This window comes from Harpia harpyja, chromosome 4 (genome assembly GCF_026419915.1).
Source record: "Harpia harpyja isolate bHarHar1 chromosome 4, bHarHar1 primary haplotype, whole genome shotgun sequence".
Classification (NCBI taxonomy): domain Eukaryota; kingdom Metazoa; phylum Chordata; class Aves; order Accipitriformes; family Accipitridae; genus Harpia; species Harpia harpyja.
Window position 1 is genome coordinate 83585589 of NC_068943.1, and position 12107 is coordinate 83597695.

Sequence of the window (12107 nt, forward strand, 5' to 3'; positions counted from 1 at the left end):
CAGACTTACATAGTTCAAAGCAGCCAGTATCTCAGAAGCTTCTCCTTTCATCACAAACCATATCGGCACTTAACTGTCCTCTAGTGTGCTCTGCTAGTGCCAAAGCTTAGACTCCTTTGACAAGATAAATAATAATGTAGGCTTTGTACTGGGCTAGGTGAGAGCATGACATTTTCAAGAGGATGGAGATACCCTAGCAGAAGTCAGACCGGAAGGATAACCTATTAGATACTAGATTTTTAATCGGCTATGACACAAATATTACTATTTCACAATGAAACCATAAAAGCCTATAATACCAAGATTCTTTTTATGTTTTAAATTTCAAACAAACAAACAAACAGTAACCATATCCTCAAACCAAGCAACGATTGCATTACTGTTTGTGAATATACCACAGCATTCCTTTTGCGTTACATATGGAAAATGAGTTACATACATGTCTCACTGGTACAAGGAGAGGTGAATCAAGCAACTTGCCATGTTTGTATGACTGTTGCATATATAAAAGCTTCATTAAGTCTCCCCAGTGATTGGAGATGGGTTTTGTTTAGAATGGTTTTGTTTGTTTTTGTAACAAAGATAGCAAATACAGGAAATAATTAAATAACTGTGTTTTCATACTCTCCCAATCATCAGGAGCCTATATGAGATTTTAATTAGTGCTGCATTTTCAATAACTCTGTATCCGTACGTGTTGCAGATTCTTTCCTGGATAACAGGGAGATAATTATGAGAATCCTGTTTTTCAGTCTCTCACTAAAGGGATGGCTGATATATTTAATCATGATGTAGAAATGCTGGCAGCTTTCTCTGAGTTCAGCCTCTCTCTAATTACATTTCTAGATTTTTAGTAAATTGAAAGGGAAAACATAGGAACAAAATAATTAAAACCAAAGAGGAAGTGAATATTAAAAAGCAGGAGCTATTTAAAATTCTTGCACACGACTTTCATGGACATCAGTTTAATCAGCTTCACATAAAAATCAAACTTACATATACACAAAAGTAACACCTCCAAACCTATATGTACATTAGCATTTACTGGTTCTTTTCATGCAGAAAAAACAACCTGTCTTGTATCACTCAGATGATACTGAGAATTATCCCCAAAGTGAATGCATTTGAGAATTTGGTACTCTCACGTGGACAGTAGTGTCAAAACACACACACATCAGCATATCCCCATGCAAGTTTTCAAGGTTCAAGCAGTACCTGCACCTAGGAATTGTCCAGTAATTTTATTACAGAATTGTATTAAAGATAGAAGGTGGTAGGGTTTGTGAAGAGTAAGTGACAGCATTTCACTTCTATCTGTCACTTATGAGGGCAGAATTGACCCCAAATAACTTTTTCACATGAAGGAGAGTGAAATTCGATCTTCATTTTCACAGATACACGATTTAATTTTCTACTTCCTGGGAACAAGAGAATTTTGATCAGGAGAACGTCATAAACTGCAAAAGAGGTTGACCTCCCTACCGCTAAGTGACACATGGCCAGTGTTGAATTAAAGGAGACATTTCTGTTTGTTCTATCTAGAAAGCCCTTGTATCAAAAGTCTGCAGCCTAAGTGCTCTAATGCAGGAGGGGAGGGGGGAATCTCTCTGTTTTCTCTAAAACTGGTGCTGTAATTTCCTTTTGTACTTCAACTGTAAGAGGACAAATACATCAGTAAAAATCCGCAGTTTGTATTGAGAATATAAAATCCAGGATAATGGATAGGGTATGAAAATAAGTTTCTAGGAGAAACGTGTAGCCAGAATAGGAATGCTGATACCAATTCTGTACTTCCCAAGAGGCAGTTTTATGGCATTTCTTCATTATCAATGCAGCATTACCTGCTGTTTTGTCACCATAGGCAGCAGTTTGTGAAATGAAGGAATGAAGCAGGGTCCAAGAATTGGTCATGACTTGGAAGAGATACTTGCCAGGAAAACCCAGGACACTGCAGAAAATGTTAGCAATAAAACAGGGAATATTCTCTGAGTCAGTAGTGGATGAATGTGGCAGCCTAGTGTACAGGACCAATTGTGCTATGAGAAGCAGCATTTTTCATCTGAGAGAATGAGATATGAGATAAAAAGACTTTGCATCTTTCATTTCAGTAAGTGTAGCTGTGATATGTATCATGTAACGTGGCTAATTTGGTTATTGGGGTGCTTTGCGTGTAATTGTATTAATTCACTTTAAGATGAGACTGAAACTGGCAGGAAAGAAAGGCTAGTTCTGGATAAACTTCTCTACAAACATTCAAGTAATTAAGGACTACTAACAATGAAAATTTTGCTCTGGTTGCAAACCATTACAAAATAGAAGAGAAGACCCATACATAGATGAGATCTTAGGATCACAGGGTAATTTGGGTTGGGACTTCAGGACATCATCTAGTCCAACCTGCTCAAAACAGGGTCACCTATGAGATGTGACAAGCTTGCTCAGGGCTTTATTTAATCAGGCCTTGAAAACCCCCAATAGAGACTGCGTAGTCTCTCTGGGCAACCTGTCCAAATGCTCATCTATGGTCATGATGAAAAAAAATCTGATATCCAGTCTAAATCTCTTGTTTTTACTTTTGTTTCTCATCCTCCTGCCACGTACCACTGTGAAGTGCCTGGCTCCATTTGCTGGATAACCCCCTTGTGGGTACCGAAAAGGTCTATAAGGTCTCCCTTAAGCTTTTGATCTAGACCCCTGAATGACAGACATAAAGCATGTTTGTTTTATAATCCTTTTCTCAAAATGTTAAAATAAATGCTGTGCTTTGAGGAAACTCACCAATCATCCTCAAACTTGGCAAGAAATTTTCATTGTGCAAGTGTGGGGAGCCGTTCTTCACAAGCACTGGCAACCCGTGTGCTGAAATGGCCCACAACCCAGCCTGAAGTGAGAGAAGGGGAAAGAACTGGTTGTATTTTCACTACGCGACAGTAAGCCCAACCCTCAAAGGAACAAGGAGGAAAGGTGAAACCAGACCACACCACCACAGCAAGAGGAAAAAAAGTACACCCTCTCATCTCCCCTCACACTTCCTCCTGGAGTGAAGAGATTTAAAATAAAACCCTACACCAACTCCAAGCAGAGCCCTCAACCCTCACACAACACCAGAAAAAAGAGTTCTCCAAAGCAGAAAGGGGAGAACGGCGCGCCATTACCCCCGCCAGCCGATTCCTCACAGAGCCCTGTGGAAACGGCTGCCGGCGCGCGCCACCTCACTCGACGCTTTTCCCGCCTTTTCCCCCGCCTCCCTTGCTCCCCGTCCCTCCCCGCGCAGGCGCAGCTCGCCGCTCTCGGCTCCCACCCCGCTCCGGTGGCGTGTCGCCGAGAGGCGGGTGTTGTGGGGAGCCCGGATGTGTCAGTTTAGGGCGGTATGAGGAGACCGCAAGGGGACAGCAGGCAGCGGTATCCTTCTCAGGTGAGGTGGGAGGGGCCGTGCGGGGAAAAGAAGCAAAAAAAGGAATTGGGCGAGGACTTGGAAACCTCCACAGGGACGGGGGGGAAGGTAGTGTTGTCGTCGTCGTCCCCACCACCACCGCTTGCCTCTGCGAGGTGTATGTGGGGCAGCTCGCCTCTGTTTGCTGCGGCGGCCCTGCCGCACGACTGGGAAGTGAGAGACCCGCACGGGCCTGCACGTCCTCCCCCGTCTGTTTTTAAGTGGCACTGCGACAAGGAATAGCTCTTCGCCAAATAGGGAGCTGTGACACTTGAGGGGACCCTAGGGCACACAGCGCATGCTCCACCGCGCTGCCAGAATGTGAGCCGCCGGGAGGAGAAGCGGGAGGACGGCGCCCCAGCGCGCATGCGCAGCGGAGGGGAGGGGGAAGAGGGCGTGTTCGGAGACGCCGGCGCATGCGCGGAAGCTGGACTGGCGGCAGAGGGCGCGTGTACAGGAGGAAGCTGGAGGCGGGCGGTTGGGTCGTGCGCGAGGGTTTAGTACGCATGCGCAGTGTTGGTGAGCGGGGGGCGGTGTAGTTCGTTTTTTGCGCATGCGCATTGTTGGTGAGCGGGGGGGCGGTGTGGTTCGTTTTTTGCGCATGCGCGGCCGGGAGGGGAGCGTTGGTAACAGCCATATCCTGCTTGTTCGTCAACTCGGCGCCTGCGCAGAAGCCTTCTGCGGGGACTTGCGGAATATTGAGCCTCTGCATCTGCTTGGGGGGAATCGGAGGAGGAAGACATGCTGCCAAATAGTGAGCTCCAGCTGCTGGTGTTCTCCTAGGGGGCCTGGCTGCGGAGTGGGGGGCAGAGTCCGGGGGGCGAGAACCCCACCCGCCGCACCTGCCTGGGACAGGGCTTCTCGGGCTTCCCCGCCTGCCTCGGAGCAGGGCTTCCTCCGGCGGTAGGAGTCATTCGTAGGGCCAGGAGGTAAGAGCTGTGGGGACGGGGGGCAGGAGTTGAGAGGAGAGAGGGATCGGTCGCTTGGCTGGGTGGAAGGGTGCGAGCGAGGGAGCAGGGCCTGGGGGGGGGGGAGGTGCGGCGGGGAAAAGTTGGGGGGAGGCCTGGTTAGGGGATTCCTGGAGATCCCCGGGCAGGGATAGAGGTTCAGTGGGGTGCCAGGAACTGAGTAAGGAAACACGAGTGGGAGAAAGGAAATAAGGGCTGGAGTGGAAAAACTGAGATGACTAACAGCATAACCAAGTAAGGGATGACAGGTTGTAGCTTTGCCACTGAGGACTGTGAGGCACATTTCTAAATCGGGAGGGAACTCGGTCTTCGTATGAATTAGACCCCAGGGTGTCTGGGATCAGTACTGGTATTTCTTAGCTGTGTCTCAGGCCTGTAGTGGTGTTTAAAGGAAGTGGTGCATCATCATGCAGTATGGAAAGGCAAAAGAATTCCCTTTCGCAGTTAAATGTGTTGCTAATGCGATTTGATAGCAGAGTGCTAGTGCTTGCTACAGGCATTATCTTGATTAGTGATAGATGATATTATAAAGGTAAAATATTATTCCCGGAGTATTTGTCAAGCTGCCTGTGAAATGGAATTGTCTTTTTCTGACAGGAGGTTTTAGACGGGAGAAAAATATAGACTGTAATGTTATTTGTTGTCATTTTTCTGTAACTCAGCACTATTAAATGTGTTTACATTTGTGATTGTAGAGTGTCATTGTGACATAATGAAAAGGAATACTTTTTTGTGATCTCTTTTTTTTTCCTTTGCTTTTAGAGTTCTAAGTGGTTATGTCTGGAGTGGCTTGATGGGAAGCCCTATAAAAGTCCGAAGAATTAGATTATTATTTATGCTTTATAAGACAGAACTCTTTGGTTATAAAAAACCCCTAAATTAGTTAAGTAAAACATATACCTGGCTTGCTGCTTTTTCAGTGACATTTTCTAACCAGATGCCCAGAGTGATTTGGTTTCATTATGTCACTTGCTTCATTGTGACCTGAAGAAAAAAGATTATTTTTTTTTCTTAATGGTACTTCTGTCATGGATGGGTATTGAAATCAAGACAACATGATAGCAGAAGTACATTGCAAGCTGTCATCCTGTCACTGTATCAGTAGAGGACAGTAACACAAAACTGTACCTACCATAAGATCATAGAAACTACTATCAAATCTATTACCCCGATTTACTTGAGTATAGTTACCACTATTATGAAACTAATTGTGTTTCCTCCCCAAAACCTCCAGGATTTGCACATAGATACAGATCAAGGAGGGAGTTAAAACGGAAGGGTTTTTGGTTTGACACATGGTCTCAGTAAGCAGGACCATCGCTGATTGCACAGATCATAGTGGAGTGCTTAAAAAATACTATTTCTTGTGTAATTGGTCTTACAATTACCTGATGTTTTAACATGGAGAAGGTACCAGTACTGGCAATAGTATTAGGTTGATTAGGCTTGATAAATGTTAAAAACAATTCCATTCACCAGAGTCTTCTCTCAGTTAGTTTCCACTGAACCAGCTTGACCAGTGTGGGGGGAGGTTTAGGGTTAATCTCTGAACTGCAGCTGAGCCTCTAGATGGACCTAATGTTAGGTATGTACTGTGAACTGAGTTCGTTGCCCTGTGTGATTTTTCTAGATACCAATCCAGTTTACAATAAGAGGGACTTACCAGCTTTATTCTTGGCACACCCTTCTGTTCAGCATTTTACTCGTGGGGCTTGCTATTCCACTGCCTGGCTCACTGTGGACCTGTAAACTTGAAATCATCTGCTTCATTTCTTCCTGGACATTATTTCTGCAAAATTGGGCATAAAGCTGGGAAAGATATCTATTTCTTGTACGAACAGGAGCTATTGCTATGTTACGGATTGCATTCATAGTTCCACACTTGGAAATACCCACTGTAATTTTGTAAAATTCCTTCTCTCCTCCCAGCTTTGGCTCAATTTTCTGCACGATTGGAGTATTATGTAAGATCTTGCTGTATTCCTCCAACCTCTGACTGCTGGTGTTTCCTACTCAGCACAGAAAGGAAATACAACAAAAATGTTTTTAAAGACAAAACAAAAAAACCACCAAGTAAAAAACCTTTATTGAGAGTGTTGCTTCTTGATTCTCAGTCGATAAGCTGCTACTGCATTCTGTCTTGTACTTTGTACTTGAGAGACCTCTTAAATAAAGCATGCGTCCCAAGTTCTAGAAACACATGACTATACAGGAAACTAGCCTGAGACTGAAGTATTCATACCCTTGAGGAGGCAAAGAAGTTGTTGTTTTTCAGAAACCGTATCTGTAAATATATTAGAAGTTCTTTTCTTAGTTTCTTGTTGTTAAGTGTCCCTTTAATGAACTCTGCAGCAGTGTTTTGGAAGGAAGGAGTTGAGTGATTCTGGAATTCTCTTCCTTTTTGCTGATGTGCATAGCTGAGAATTCAAGAAAATACGTAGCACACATGAAAAGTAATTTGTGGGTTTTTTTGTTTTTTGTTTTGTTTTTTTTTTTTCCTCTCCACATTTTTAGGACCGAAAAGATGCAGAACCACTGACTGTGTAGCAAATGCCCGGAAAAGACTTGGGAGTTCATTTTTATACTGTGAGTAAATTCTTTGGCTACAGGCAGGAGTTGCACTGTTGCATTCTGTGAGAGGTAGCTGGCTTTACAACTCCATGGATTTTTAGACATCCATAGAGTTTTATAAAGTCAGGACAGTGGGAGGGATTAAACACTCCGACATTAAATTCATAACTGGAAGATACTGTTTCGGCCATTGACAGAATAGAAGCCAGTAGGATATTGGTGACTTTAGATACACTGACTAGAGAAAATAGTATTAAAATTTTCATATTGAGATCTCAGTTCAGCTTTTCTTAGCCTGTGTTGTAGGTCTTACTCAATAGCTTACATTGTATGACTGTGGACTTTAAAAACGGCTTTAGGTAGAAATATAGTGTGTATGTTGTGCATTTTAAATTGGCTCTGATGTAATACTTGGGCTGTGAATCATATACAGTAATGTTAATGCTTTTAAAAAAATTGATCCAACTTCTGATAGCAGAAATAATTTTCCAGCAAAAAAGGGTGACCTTGTGCACACTTTTAAGAGACTGGCATACAGAAAAAGTCAGAATATTCATTTGAAAATATGCTAATTTCTATGTGTCTTAAATATTTAGGAATCTCATAAGTTCAGTAATATTGTTTCTGAAAATATACTGGAAGGTTTAGAACTCTAAACACTTAAATTTATTACATATTCAGAAACAATTTCCTGTCACATTGTGTGTAAACTTACAGGGTATAGTTGGACACTAGGATGCTTAAATTGCTGACTGATAGTTTAGGGTACTCTGAATCACTGCTTTTTCTTTGGAGTTAACATGCCACCCTTCGAGTTAATAGAGGTACAATTGGGACAATTTCATACATGTCACTGGCATGTCTGACGTCACATCTATGTAGCATCAGTCTGAAAAGGCTTGTGATGTTCTAAAAATGGAAACTGTATCTTTTGATGTCAAACAGAACTTAAAGAATTACACTTTTTTTAACTATGGATATGCAGGAATGGTACTTGTAGAGGTTCACAAAATGATTTGTGGGACTTAAACAGCAATGTGTAGTTGTTCAGGTTTTTTTCCTCCTTTCCGTGAAGTCTAAGTCCTTGTATTTACTGATAAACAGCAATCTCCAAAATGAGTATAACGTGAATATCTCTGAGCTGTGACAAGAACTGATACTTAAGCCAAATTGCATGGGAGAGTAGATGGTCTAGAAAAACTTACTGATCTTAGAGCCAAACAAGATGTAGAAGTTTGCTTACAGTACTTGATCAGATGAAGAAGTAACTTAAGAATATGCGTATTTTTTTAAAGTGTGGCTTTAGTTACTGTTCTGCCCACATTCTTTGCTCATTGCTGCAGAAATTTGTTCAACAAATCATAAATCAGATCATAATTGTATATAGCAACTTTTCTCTAATAGCAGTGGTTTACTAGTGGGAGACTTCCCAAGATTATTATTTCTTCAGCTTAGATTTTAAAGCTAGTGAGGCCTCACTTACCTTCTCTTAAAAAGAAATCCTTTTTATGTTTTATTTAAAATAGTGGATTTGCCTTTGTGTCTGAAAGAAAAGCTCAGATGACAGCCCTAGTTTTAGAGACATGCTGATAGCAGTGAGACTGGAGAGCAGGTGGAGACAAATACACTAAGTCGTCTGGAGCTGCTGTATAGCAATGCAGAGAAGCTGCCTGGCTGCCTCCCAAGTGTTGCTGCATAAAGAGGCTAGAACAGACGCTGACTGCATCAATGGAAAAGTTTTCAGTTAACGTGGCTAGAATCATGCCTACAGATTAACTATGTTGACTGTTAAAGAACGTTGTCCTATCCACCCCCCGCCCCAAATCCATTATCCATTATCTTATGGTGAAGACATCATACAGTACCTTCCTCGGATGCATAGAAGGCAGGCTATTGTAGACTGGGTATCCGGACCTTATAGATCTGCCTTTGCAATTTCAAAATCATATTAAATGACACCACTATATTGATGCCTTCATTTCCTCAGCTGCTTTTTTGTAGAAGTGTGCAACCTCAACAAGTTGTGCTTAAAAACCACAGGTATCAGTTTGATTAGTTTCTTAGAAGCACTTGTGGGCAGTAAATGAAATTCAGAGAACAGTCTTTTACTACTGCATTTGAGACAGATGATATTTCTTAAGATTTACTGTTAGCTTGTGATTTTGTTATACTTGTTCCCAGAGAAGAACAGTGTCTTGGTGTCGGTGTTTGACTCCAGAAGTTTTGAAAATTGCTGTGATGTGTTGTGGTCTGCCTTACAGACCTCTGCTTTCTAGCAAGTAAGACTACAGTGAAATGACTGTCATTTAAATTTTATATAATATAATTTTAATCAGGGAGCACAAGCACAAGCATTATAGTAGATTATCGTCAGCTGTATCCTCCTGGAAATGTTCTGCAACATCCTTGCTTTAGGTTGGTACCAACCTTACCAAACCTGCAAGTGTGATAAAAGTCCTAGTGTTACTTGGTAGTAAAGATCTATAACTTATGTGATTAAGTTGGTTCTTGGCTAGTGGCTAGTTGATATTTCTCTTTAGATAATACTGTCAAGTAGCTTATTGAGTTTTACTGTTGATGGGGAAAATAGTAGGAAGGCTTTTTAAAGTGTTCTTAGAAGAACAGAAGAGGGTAACAGGAAGAAATCAAAAGCAACAAGAACTGCTTTCTTTGAGGCTGGACACAGTTTATGGAGATGGCTTGTTGGTGTAAAAAGGGAAATAAACGCAGGTATCCTCTGGGAATTTGTTTTCATGTACTTTTACCTTTCCCTCTGTTTTTTAAGGATTCAATAAATGGCTTATGCCAACAACAGCTTAGAGTGTGTAATTAAAATTAAAAGTCAGCAAATCAGTTCCCTGTGTCCAACATACTTCCTTTGAGATTTTTTTCACTTATAATACAAGTTACAACATCAGTGCCGAAAGCAGTGAAAAGAATGCACCTTACTACCCTGCTACCGAAGTGTCACTAATATAAACAGATATATAATGCTGCCTCTGGCCCAGTCTTTTTTCCTGTTTACTAAAAACATATTAAATATAGAATGTCTAAGCTACCGAAATTTTTCTTTACTCTTTGTCTTATTAATTCGATAATCTTGGTCTTGAATGGTAAGGATATTCAAATGTGGGTGTAGGTGAATGCCATAATTGTTATTTTCAAAGTGTGATTTACGGTAAGATGTGATTTGTTTGATGTTCATCTGAGTAAGATTATTAAAATTATGCTAGCAAAACCATCATGCTTTATTGAAGTTGGTGTAATATGTTTTATAGAAAACATGGCTGCTGATTTTTGAGGAAAGTAGAGATGGGTTGGAAGTGGAAGTTAGTTGTAATTTGATTCCCATCTCCTTCCTCTCCTTATTCCTTCTAATGTTGATGTCTGATAAGGTCAGAGAAAAGACTGAACACAGTAACTTTGAAAATTAAGGACTCTTCCTGCCTATAAAAACAGAAGTGTTGGAGAAGCATCACCTGGTAGCATAGGTTGCAAACAGGAGCCTCTTTGAGTGCTTGTAATTGCTATTTATTATCTGTTAAAAATAAGTCCCAGAGTGAGCTTTCTGTTGGAATGAAGCAAGCGGTGGACTTCTTTTCATGCTTTTCCAAAAACCTGGGTTTGCATGCTGATTCTAAGAGTGCTTTTATTTGGCAATCATATGATCTTTACATTTAGGAGGTTAAAATAATTCTCATAACCATTTTGAAGTCATGCAGCAATTGCAAGTAGGTGAAACAATCCAGTAGTTTGATGTCTAGTTTTGGCCATGCATTGTAATCTCTAAATTGATTATTTGAAAGCTTAATTTCCAGAATAATAATGGCAGAAACTGTATTGCAGCTCAAGTTGGTTTTGATAAGCTCTTAGAAATATTAATGCAAGATGGTAACTGGAAAATGTTATGTGAGGACTACCAGATGTTTGTATTACTGGAAAGTTGATATAAATAAAAGGCTCCAGAGGGGATTATAGTCTTGGTGGCTTGCTAGAGGTCAGATCTGCAATCCCATTTGAGTGCTTTAGCAGTGTTTGGTACCAGGTCTCACCACAGCAGATGGAAAAATGCAGTCCTGCTTAATTTTCAGTTTTTGCTTGTTCTCTGATTAGACATCATACCACTTAGGCATTTTCTTCCAGTTATTTTCAACTCCTCAGGAATCTGTTGGGATTTTAGAGGTGTGAGGTATTTCTAGCAGTGTGTTGCTCTTACAAGAGCAGAACAATCTACAGAGGAGAGAAAAACCCCTGCTGCTGCCAGCCTGCTTTCAGAGTCAGAGGCTTCCCCAGGATATTAGGAGGTTTTCTGGGAAAGAGTAGTTTTCATGGCTTTATCTTTTAATGTGGAAGATGATTTACATGCCATGAAAGTGCAAATGTTTCACTTTAAAAAAAAATTGCTAAACTGGCAACTGAGTTACTTGACAAGTGACAGGTAACAATTTACCCTACACCTAGAAACTGAAGCTGTAAAATACTTTTATGATTTGCCTGTGAGGGAGGGAGACTCTACAATAAAAGAGTTCACGGGCAATAACAAAATCCTGCTTTTAAAAAATAAGATCAGGTTTCTTATTGAAGACAGAAGTCTGCTCAGGCTGATTGTTTCTGTAAGACCTAAGCTGGTGTGTTTGGGTAACATTTTTCCTTAGGAGAGGAGAGAAATGAGCAGGGATGGATTGGCAGGAGGGAAAAGAGGTGAAAAGGGGAATTTGGAGAAAAAGAAGTAAGAGATTTATTTCTTTTAACATGCTTATGATCTGAATTAAAAAATTATGAGGAAGATTAACTTCTGAGGAAAGACAGTTTTGAAGATTTAAGCTTTAAGCATCTCAGGATGTACCTCAAGAGAATTAAAGATGGAAGTAGAAAGAGTTAAAGAAGAGGCAAACATCTGGTGAAAATAGGAGTGGTGACTTAAAGGCAACAGTAACTCTAAAATAAAAAAAAGTTTTGTTTGCTTTTAAGAATTTGATTGCTTTCTATATTTACTGGTATGGATGTAATTCTAATATACTCTAGGTAATTTATAGTTAGGGTTGGATGTGATTAAAGGGGATACAGTTTTCTGCATCTGTTCAAACACCGGCATGAAGCAGTCTTAGAAGAATGTTGAAAATAGGACTTAATGA

At 40.9% G+C, this 12107-nt stretch overlaps 1 protein-coding gene across 5 annotated transcripts in view; it reads left to right on the top strand.

The window, feature by feature from the left end:
• Window positions 1–3304: 3304 nt before the first annotated feature.
• Window positions 3305–12107, top strand: part of SPOP (speckle type BTB/POZ protein) — a 30749-nt gene continuing 21946 nt past the window's right edge. The window contains exons 1-2 of one of the 5 annotated variants that reach the window (XM_052785266.1): window positions 3348–3415; window positions 6916–6987. The gene's annotated coding sequence lies outside the window, so the exon portion shown is untranslated. Of the gene's footprint in view, window positions 3416–4053; window positions 4363–6915; window positions 6988–12107 lie in introns of those variants that run through there. The other 4 variants (XM_052785264.1, XM_052785268.1, XM_052785265.1 and 1 more) reach the window with 4 other exon arrangements.